Genomic DNA, 10,946 nt, shown 5'->3' with positions numbered 1-10,946 from the left:
ATCTACAGCTAAATCAAAATCCGGCGGAAAGACGAAAGGAAAAAAGAAGAATAAAGCAGACAAAACTCCAAAGGAGAAAACTGAAAAATCGGAAACCAATGATGAAAAACGCAAACCTCGATATCCTTGTCTTATTTGTGAAGAAGATCATTTTACAAGAGACTTCCGTCATCGTGCAGAGGTTGCGAAGATCGTCAAAGGTTCCCAAACTCCTGCTGTTTTGAGGGATCCATTTCCAAATCAAGATAGCAAGATGATAGGTTCTTCCTCGAATGCCAATGAAGAACCCATATTGATGATGTCCCATGTAAGGATTGCGACTCGATCGCAAGATTATGGTAGTAAAGGTCCTGTTGATGGCAAAGAAACAAAATCTTCTCATTCTAATCCATCAACCTCAGCTCCCGGTTCCGATCCACTATAGATCGAGAAGCCTAATCCAGACTTAGTAATCAAACTGCCTACCAAGGGTATACTTCGAAAGTCTGCTTTCAATCCACATGTGAGAGCGGCCCAGAATTATAACATTGTTGAGGACTTAGCTGTTTCACCCTCAGCAATGTCAGCTTTGGAAGTGCTGCAATCATGCCCAGCACAGCGTAAATTACTTTTGTCGGCTATAGGAGCTGTTGATGTTCAGGACCCGAACCTAATAATCTTTGATCTAGAAAATAGTACACCGCGTTTGCCTCATCAAATGGCTTTCCAGATCCCAATGATAGTCAAAAACAGGCCTATTCATCGGACTGTAATTGATGAGGGAGCTTCAATGTGTATTATGTCGATCCAGTGTTGGAGATTGCTTGGTTCTCCTTCACTAAGTCAATCCCCGACAATTCTTAAGGCCTTTGATGGCCGTGGGTTTTATCCTTTTGGCATTCTACAGGATTTGCCTATAGGGGTTGAAGGAAAAACCGTTAGTCTAGATGTGGAGGTGGTTGATGCCCCTCTAGACTACAACCTTCTCTTGGGTCGAAGTTGGTCTTACGCTATGACAGTGGTCGTTTCGTCGGTCTTTTGAGTAATAAAATTCCCACATAATGGAAAGATCGTAACAATAGACCATCTGGCTTACTTTTCATCCGACCTAGCCTCTTCAGAGAGTATTAAGCATGTCGGTAAAACGACTATCCCATATAAGGATGTTGGAGTAGGATTAGTTAAAGATGCCGGTTTACTGGGGAACTTTTCCTTTTCCTCCAATCAACGCATTGTCTTCGTTTGCATCCATTCATATGATTACATCAGACACCATTGTTTATGATGATCCTTGGATCGTTCCTTCTGAATTTGAGATAGACTCATTTGGTGATGCTATGCCTTTGAGTCCATATGAAATTGCCTATGAAGCCATGCAGTCTTTTACCGACCCGTGTTCAACCAAAAAAGACTTAATGAATGTGGTCCGTGAGGAATCACTTTTCACATCAACCTCGGAGTTAATAGCGTTTCCTGAAGTTGTTTCATTTGACGAGCAACTTCGTCAAATCCTATGTGTAGATGATTTACCATGGGACAATCTCCATCATAGATCTTCGTTTTTACCTGAGGATGATCGTTTTGAAAATGATTTCTCATCAATTTTTATAGCTGAATATGTCAAGGAAGCTCAGAATCCCATGAAACATCCTGATTCAGAGCTGAATTTGGGAAACATCTCTCGAACTATTCCCATTGACATTTCAGTTAAGCCTGGAATTGTTGAGAACATTCATATAGGTGCCTCGTGTACAGATAACGAAATTCAGACATATAAGGCCCTATTTCAAGAATTCCGCGACGTGTTTGCCTGGTACTATGAGGAGATTCCAGGAATTGATCCTGCGATTGTTGTTCATGAGATCAAGACTTACCCAGACGCTAAACCTGTCCGGCAACGTTTGCGTCAGATTCACCCAAGAAAAGCTGCTGCAATTAAAGCAGAAGTTGAAAAACTGTTGAAAGCAGGTTTCATTTATCCGATCCCGTTAACGGTAATGTCCTTATAAGAATATGCATCGATTATAGGGACATTAATCGAGCTTGTCAAAAGGACAACTACCCAACTCCCTATATCGATCAAATCATTGATGATTGTGCCGGCAGCGAAATATTTTCCTTTATGGACGGTTTTTCCGGTTATAATCAAATCAATATTCTACCTGCCGATCAACCAAAAATGGCTTTCATTTGTCCATGGGGGACATTTGCTTATTGCAAATTACCTTTTGGGCTCAAGAATGCCGGAGCAACTTTTCAAAGGGCGATGTCTTATGCGTTTCATGACATCAAGCACATTGTGCAACCGTATCTCGATGATTTGCCTGCTCATTCATTACATCGAGCTGATCACCTTGTCCATTTACGAGCAATCTTTATGAGGTGTCGGCATTATCGAATTCGGTTGAACCCACACAAATGTGTCTTCAGTATAGAAACGGGTCGATTGCTAGGGTTTGTAGTTTCAAAAGCCGGCATTCGCGTTGATCCCTCAAAGGTCGAAGCTATCATCAAATTGCCTCCTCCTTCGAGTCTTCGCCAACTCCAAAGTTTGCAGGGGAAAGAAAACTTCTTACGACGATTCATTCCTAACTATGCCGAGGTTACAAAAGGTTTACACGGTTGTTGAAACAGAACGCTCAATTTTCTTGGGATGAGATAGCTCAGAAATCTTTTGATGCACCCAAACATGCGTTGACCCATGCACCGTTGTTGCATCCCCCCAACTACAACTAGGATTACTTTTTGTATTTCGCCGCCTCCCATTCCACCATTGGAATGGTCTTAGTTCAGGAAGATGAATTCGGAACGGAACATGTGATATATTACCTTAGTCGAACGTTAAACCCAAATGAGCTAAAATATTCACATGTGGAGAAATTGGCATTGGCAGCCGTTCAAGCTGTCCAACGTTTTCGTCACTACATTTTACTACGTAAAACTACAGTCATTTCGGATTGCAACACTATGATCTACATTTTGACCAAGCAATTGCTAGGGGGCAAGTAATCTAAATGGATTGTTATCCTCCAGGAGTTCGACTTGGAGTTTGAGAAATCTAAGTCTAAGAAATCTTTAGTTTTTGTAGAGTTAATGTGTGACTTCCCGCGTGCTGACACGGAAACTGTGGTAGAGGAGCCCATTGCGGATGAATCTTCGTTTCTAATCAGCACTTTAGATCCGTGGTATGGGGATATCATCGTCTATCTCCAGACCCAATCCTTTCGGCCTGAAGTTTCAAAGTCGGAACGTCGGAAAATTCGATTCCAGTCCCAACAATACAAAATTATTGGAGATACTCTTTATCGCCGTGGGGCGGACTTGGTTTTTCGATGTTGCTTAACACATGAGGAAGCTAAAAGGGTTTTGAATGAATGTCACTCTGGAGCGTGTGGCGGTCATATGTCTGGGTATGCCACAGCCCAAAAGATATTGCGCGCTGGCTACTTCTGGCCGTCCTTGTTTAAAGATTGTATTATTGCGGTCCGAAAATGCCACAACTGTCAAGTGTTTGATCGAAAGATGCGCGCTCCACCTACTCCTCTCCACCCTATAATTGTCGTTGGTCCTTTTTCCAAATCGGGTATCGATTTTATTACATGTAACCCTCACTCGGCCGGGGGGCATGCTTATATCATCCTTGCGGTAGATTATTTTACTAAGTGGGCCGAGGCGATGCCTACATTCAAGGAAGACGGCAAGACAGTGTTGGCATTATGATTCAAGTGTTGTCCTTGATGGCAACTCACTCAGAGGTTGGTACAGATGCTCAGAAGTTGGTACAGGAGATGGCAACTTAATCAGAAGACAGATCCTAGTACAGCTTGCCAAGGAAGTTCATACACGCAGGTTTGTTAAGACCAAGTTGCGTGTACACGCAGGTTGGCTTCAGAAAAAGCGCGTGTATGTGGAAAAGTACCTTTGGTCCATGGCGGTTAGTCCTTGGAAGTTGTGCCTATGGTTTCGGACCATTGTGTCTCGACGGGCGTGTCGATCCCTAGTTTTGAAGTTGATGGTATTGTGTTTCTATGGTTTTGGCTCTTGGTATTGAACAAGGCCTAAGGCTATATAAGGAGAAGATCACTAGGCAAAGATGTGGTGTGGGTGTCTGACGCAGTGAGAGGATCTGGTATTGCTGGTTATCTGTTCGAGACGCTTGGCAAGGGTCGGATCTGACAGCAAAGGCAGAAGTAATCATTTCTAGATCTGCACGCAGGTTGCCTTTGGAGAAAGCGCGTATACACGCGGTTTTGGTACAGTGAAGTAGCGTATGCATGATAAGGGTTAATATTTCAGGTTGCTGCTGATTCTGGTGGTTGTTACAGAGTTCTGGATTCTGGTTTGGGTTCTGTGTTCTTGATGACAGGGTTTCAGTGATTCGGTATTGGGTTGTTTAATGAATTATGATGCAAGTATAAGTTGATGATTGTATTGCGGTAATGTTTGCTTTGTATTCTTGGATCCAGTCTGAAAATTGATGAAACGTGGTCCCTGAAGGTTGTAGGGTCAGCACCTACGTACTAGTAAATGGATCAGCTAGTACAAGAGCCGAGGGGTTGTAACTCCCTTCCAGAAGTAGTTGGAAAACGAGAGAGGGTTGGAGCCCTCTGCAGGTTGTAGCCTGCGTACTGGTAAAGGACTGCACCAGTACATTGTAAAAGAAGTTTCTCATTAAAGAAGAAAGAGATGAATTGCAGCAGGTGGTTTTCACCCACATTGGGTTTCCACCTTATATCATGGTGTTCATGTGTGTGGCTCTTGTGTGATGTTCTGTTCTGTTATACTGCGCCTGTTTACTGTTAAATTGTTTAATAATGTTCTGATGCATTTACTGAAGATTAAGCTAACTGAATTATAAGATCTCTGGGTATACGCTAGTTGCATTAGACACAGTCGCGTGTACACGCGGGTTCACTTATCTGAAGTCGCGTATATGTTTCTGAGTATGAAATTGAAAAGTTTTATCTGATCTGATAATACTGATTCACCCCCCCTCTCAGTATTATTTCCAACAATTGGTATCAGAGCAGGACCTTCAGAAGAAGCTTGATCGCTTGAAGGAAAAGATCCATCAAAATGGCTAATCCAGAAAGAGAGGCACGCATCAGGCCACCAGTCTTTGACGGGAACAATTTTACTCACTGGAAGATAAGAACCACTGCATATCTACAGTCTCTTGGAGCAGAAGCTTGGGGAATCGTAGAAGGAGGATACAAATTCCCATCAGCAACTCCTACAGATCCAGCAGAGAAAAAGCAATATGAGCTCAATGCCAAAGTAGTTACTGTCCTATTGAGTACTTTGACTCAATCAGAATTTATGAAGATCATGCATCTCAAATCAGCTAAGGAAATATGGGACAAAATCGTTACAAGCTACGAAGGAGATGATCAGGTAAAAATAGCAAAGCTTCAAACTCTCAGAATCCGGTATGAAACTCTTAAGATGCGAAGTAATGAAAGCGTAGCTAATTATTTCCTGCGTATGGATGAGATTGTGAATTGTATGAGGGATCTGGGTGAAGAATTTGAGGAAGTTGTCTTAGTTCAAAAGGTTTTGAGATCTCTGTCTACTAAATTTGATTCTAAAGTATCTGCCATAGAAGAAAAGGAGAATGTGCGGAAAATTACCATGTCACAGCTTCACGGGATCTTAACTGCTTTTGAAATGCGACAAGAGGTACCACCAGAGGCCGCATTCGAAGTGTCAGAGGAAGAAGATGAGGTAAATTTTGTCAAGAATCTTGAACGGGGATCTGGACGGTTCAAAGATAAGCTACCTTTCAAATGTTTTCTATGTGGTAGAGTTGGTCACTATGCTGCTAGATGTCCTCATAACAAAGAAAAGATATATGAAGAAGATGGTAGAAGCTATTATACCCATATTAAAAGTTCATTAAATGATAGTGAGGATATTAGAAGTCTCATGGCACATAAGAAGAAGAATGCTTCATCCAATAATAGCGAGGATATTAAAAGTCTCATGGCACATGAAGAGAAGAATGCAGAAACTGAAGAAGTTGCCAAACTAAAAGAACTATTGGAGACAGAAACCAGGGTAAGGGAGAAATTGCAGGATATAGCAAAAGATCAGAGCACAACCATTCAGAGACTTGAATCAAAGATCCTCTCTCTAAAAGAAGATCTTGAAGATCAAGAACATGAAGTGATCAAACTAAAGCGACAAGTGGAAGAAGGGAGAAAAGTTGAAGAAGACCTAAGGAAGCAGTATCTGAAAAAGGAAGAACAACATCAAGTTGAGGTAAATATCTTGAAAGGTAAACTAGAAGAAAAGGATAAGCTTTTACGATTTCAAGATAGTTCTAAAGTCTTGGATGATATTCTTAATAGTCAAAGATCTCCTGCTATCAAGACTGGTCTTGGTTTTCATGAATATGTTGAAGGTGAATCTAGTTCACAAGGTGAGACAAGAAACTCTAATGAGAAATCTGAAATGCTCAAGGAACAACCAAGGAAAGAAATTCCTCAAGGAAGATCCTTTACTCCTAACTATGGACGTGATAGACGATTATTTCCTCCGCTGAATAATGTTGAATGTTATGTATGTCATAATCTTGGACATGTTGCAGCCAGATGCAGAAGTAGAATGGTTCAAGAAAGATCATCGCATCCCAGGTACTTCAGAGGATATTGCTTTGCCTGCAATGCATATCGACACAAAGCAATTGATTGTGATAGAAGGAACATGAAAAAAATAAGGTTCTATACATGCAACAACTATGGGCATAAAGCAAGGGAATGCAGGAGCAGATTTCAAAATTCAAGACAAGAGGACCATACATCATCACAGTTGCAGGAATTGAAGAAGACAGAGACAGAAAGGTGTGGGATAACTCAGTCAGCTGACATAACAGACACATGGGAATCTGAAAGTGATGAAATTCAGTATTCCATCCTGCATACGCTTATATAATGAAGACAAGTCACGTATATACGCGAGTTACAGGCTGCAAAGTCGCGTATATGGAGAAAGGGCAGCAGAACAGACTCAGGAAATGGTTCAGACATGGTTGGCTTACACTCAGGGGGAGAATATTCTTCAAATAATGCATTGTTGGCATTATGGTTAGAAGGTGTTGATAAAGTCTATGAAGCTAAATGATTCATCTTACTGTTTAGGAATGGTATTGCAGGCTGATGCTTATGGTACAGATCATGATGCTGTTGGTGGCTTTCATAAGTCTTGGTCTAGATATTTCATCACTATGTCATGTATCTCTTTTATGATGTCAAGGTCATGTAACGGCCTATGTTGGTTTCCCCACTATGCCTGGGATGAATGATGAAATGTTCATGTATTATCATGTATCTTCACATGGTTAGGTGGATGAGTCAATATTGGTATATCCCCACTAGGTTGGGTGATGAATGTATGTTGAGTCTTTTGGTGATAGGAAGGTCTTCTATGATGTATAAGTCTTTGTTCTTCTTGAAGAACATCTTTTGCAGATCTTGCCTACAGTCAAGGGGAGCATGAACAGCACAATTCAGCAAGAGCAGGATGGATAGATTGGTACACTTTGGCATACACAAAGGGGGAGCACATTTGGAGATTTCAGCATGTACTCAGGGGGAGTATGGACAGCAGAGGGTATACCAAAGAAGAGAATATCTTGGTCCACCCTTTGCCCTTGATGTCAAAGGGGGAGAGTGACTTGGTGTGGTGGTTGCCATCAAGTCCAAAGGGGGAGATTGTTGGCATTATGATTCAAGTGTTGTCCTTGATGGCAACTCACTCAGAGGTTGGTACAGATGCTCAGAAGTTGGTACAGGAGATGGCAACTTAATCAGAAGACAGATCCTAGTACAGCTTGCCAAGGAAGTTCATACACGCAGGTTTGTTAAGACCAAGTCGCGTGTACACGCAGGTTGGCTTCAGAAAAAGCGCGTGTATGTGGAAAAGTACCTTTGGTCCATGGCGGTTAGTCCTTGGAAGTTGTGCCTATGGTTTCGGACCATTGTGTCTCGACGGGCGTGTCGATCCCTAGTTTTGAAGTTGATGGTATTGTGTTTCTATGGTTTTGGCTCTTGGTATTGAACAAGGCCTAAGGCTATATAAGGAGAAGATCACTAGGCAAAGATGTGGTGTGGGTGTCTGACACAGTGAGAGGATCTGGTATTGCTGGTTATCTGTTCGAGACGCTTGGCAAGGGTCGGATCTGACAGCAAAGGCAGAAGTAATCATTTCTAGATCTGCACGCGGGTTGCCTTTGGAGAAAGCGCGTATACACGCGGTTTTGGTACAGTGAAGTAGCGTATGCATGATAAGGGTTAATATTTCAGGTTGCTGCTGATTCTGGTGGTTGTTACAGAGTTCTAGATTCTGGTTTGGGTTCTGTGTTCTTGATGACAGGGTTTCAGTGATTCGGTATTGGGTTGTTTAATGAATTATGATGCAAGTATAAGTTGATGATTGTATTGCGGTAATGTTTGCTTTGTATTCTTGGATCCAGTCTGAAAATTGATGAAACGTGGTCCCTGAAGGTTGTAGGGTCAGCACCTACGTACTAGTAAATGGATCAGCTAGTACAAGAGCTGAGGGGGTTGTAACTCCCTTCCAGAAGTAGTTGGAAAACGAGAGAGGGTTGGAGCCCTCTGCAGGTTGTAGCCTGCGTACTGGTAAAGGACTGCACCAGTACATTGTAAAAGAAGTTTCTCATTAAAGAAGAAAGAGACGAATTGCAGCAGGTGGTTTTCACCCACATTGGGTTTCCACCTTATATCATGGTGTTCATGTGTGTGGCTCTTGTGTGATGTTCTGTTCTGTTATACTACGCCTGTTTACTGTTAAATTGTTTAATAATGTTCTGATGCATTTACTGAAGATTAAGCTAACTGAATTATAAGATCTCAGGGTATACGCTAGTTGCATTAGACACAGTCGCGTGTACACGCGGGTTCACTTATCTGAAGTCGCGTATATGTTTCTGAGTATGAAATTGAAAAGTTTTATCTGATCTGATAATACTGATTCACCCCCCCTCTCAGTATTATTTCCAACAGACAGCTGCAATTTTCATGTTCAATCACATAATTGCTAGGTTTGGTGTCCCACAAGTGATAATCACTGACCATGGGCGCCATTTTCGAAACGTTATGATGACAGAACTTACAGGCCAGCTTGGTTTGCGTCACGATAGTTCAACTCCTTATTATCCACAAGTGAATGGTCTGGTTGAGTCCATCAACAAAGTTTTAGCTATCATGATCCGACGAATCATTGGTATTCATCGGTCGAATTGGCACAACATGTTATTTTCAGCGCTTTGGGCATACCGAACCTCAGTGAAAACATCAACAGGGTTCACTCCTTTCCAACTAGTTTATGGTTTGGAAGCTGTGCTACCCATTGAATGCGAAATCCCGTCACTGCAAATGGCCATCGAGTTACTTCCAGCTACTTTCGAAGAGGAAAAGCATTTATTATACTTAGCTCAATTAGATGAGAATCGACGTGATGCTGCATTGGCGATCGAGACTCACGCAAAACGTATGAAAGCTCAGTATGATCGAAATGTGACCCCTCAAAATTTTTCGGAAGGAGACCTAGTGTTATTATATGATCAAGCTAATGATAAATTAGGTGCTGGAAAATTCGTTCCTATGTGGCATGGGCCCTATATTGTCAAGCGAAAGCTAGCAAAAGGGGCCTATGAGTTGGTAGACTTTGACAGGGACTCTTTAGGTAAACCCAGAAATGGTCTTTACTTGAAGAGGTATTATGCCTAAAAGATGGGTATGGAGAATTTTTAGTTAGGTTAGTTTTTCTTTCTAGCTGGTGTGTTTGTTAGTTTAGACAGTGTGCTTAGCTTAGAGAGTGTGTTTTCGTCGTTATTCTAGCTTATCTTGGTTTTACTCTTGATGTTGCAGATGTCGATGCCTCTCCAAACATACATTGGATTTGCTGATGGTGCTTGTCGTAGTACACGGAATATCTCTTCCGCAGCTTGGGTTATCTATTCGCCCTCTGACGAGTTAGTATCTATGCATGGGGTAAGCCTCGGTCAAACAATGAACAACATTGCCGAATACAGTGCAGTGATTGAGTTATTGTCTGAATCTATTTCATTTGGGATTCGGCGTTTGATAGTGAGGTTAGATTTTGAACTCGTTGTATTACAACTTAATAGAGTGTATGCCATTAGAAATCCAATGTTATTAAGGTTATTTTTGAGAGTGTGTCTCTTGGAACGTGAGTTTGATTACATTGAATATCAGCATATTCCAAGGTCTTTAAATACATTAGCAGATGCAATTGCTTCTCGAATGTTAAATAGACATTTGCAATAATCATACATGTAAATTTAAAACCATTCCATAACATGATTTACAAGATAAGCCGGTAATAATGATATATATATAGGAGTGTGTCAAAAAATACATCGTCTTCGATCATAAGTTGAAAAACACCTTATGATCGGCAAAAATGATAAGTACAAAAAACCAAGATGTCACATGTGTCTACAAAACGACCATCCAATCACTCGTGATGATCTCTATATGACACCACTGCACGGGCCACCCTACACAAGAACCTCCTAAAAGGTCCTGGGACCCCGACTACATAGCGCTGAAGCCTGATTGGAATGTCATCTATGGTAGTCTCCGGTATATCTGCTGTAAGACGCTCCAGGTCACTTTCCAACTCGGCCAAAGTCTCTGTGGCCTCGTCCTGTGGGGTCGGTGCCGCTGCAACTGGTAGTCTCCTCTCGTAAGGCCGGAGATTGGCTGGACGTCGTGGGCCTACATCTACATTTTGAAAATCATTACTATTAGTTTTGAGACGATATAAAACAAACAAAAATAATAGATAGTTTAAAAAGCTTGTGAAAAATGAAGTTACCTGTATCATCCCATTGTTCTCCTGGTGGAAGAACCATGTCTAGATCTCCACGAAAATCAACTCCGGCATAAGGAAAATCCTGTATAGAAAAGACCTGGTCTTCT

Source organism: Pinus tabuliformis, chromosome J, assembly GCF_031772625.1.
Source record: "Pinus tabuliformis cultivar Carrire ecotype Pingquan chromosome J, CPIR1, whole genome shotgun sequence".
Classification (NCBI taxonomy): domain Eukaryota; kingdom Viridiplantae; phylum Streptophyta; class Pinopsida; order Pinales; family Pinaceae; genus Pinus; species Pinus tabuliformis.
The sequence above is the reverse complement of the archived record's forward strand: the minus strand, read 5'-3'. Positions refer to the sequence as shown.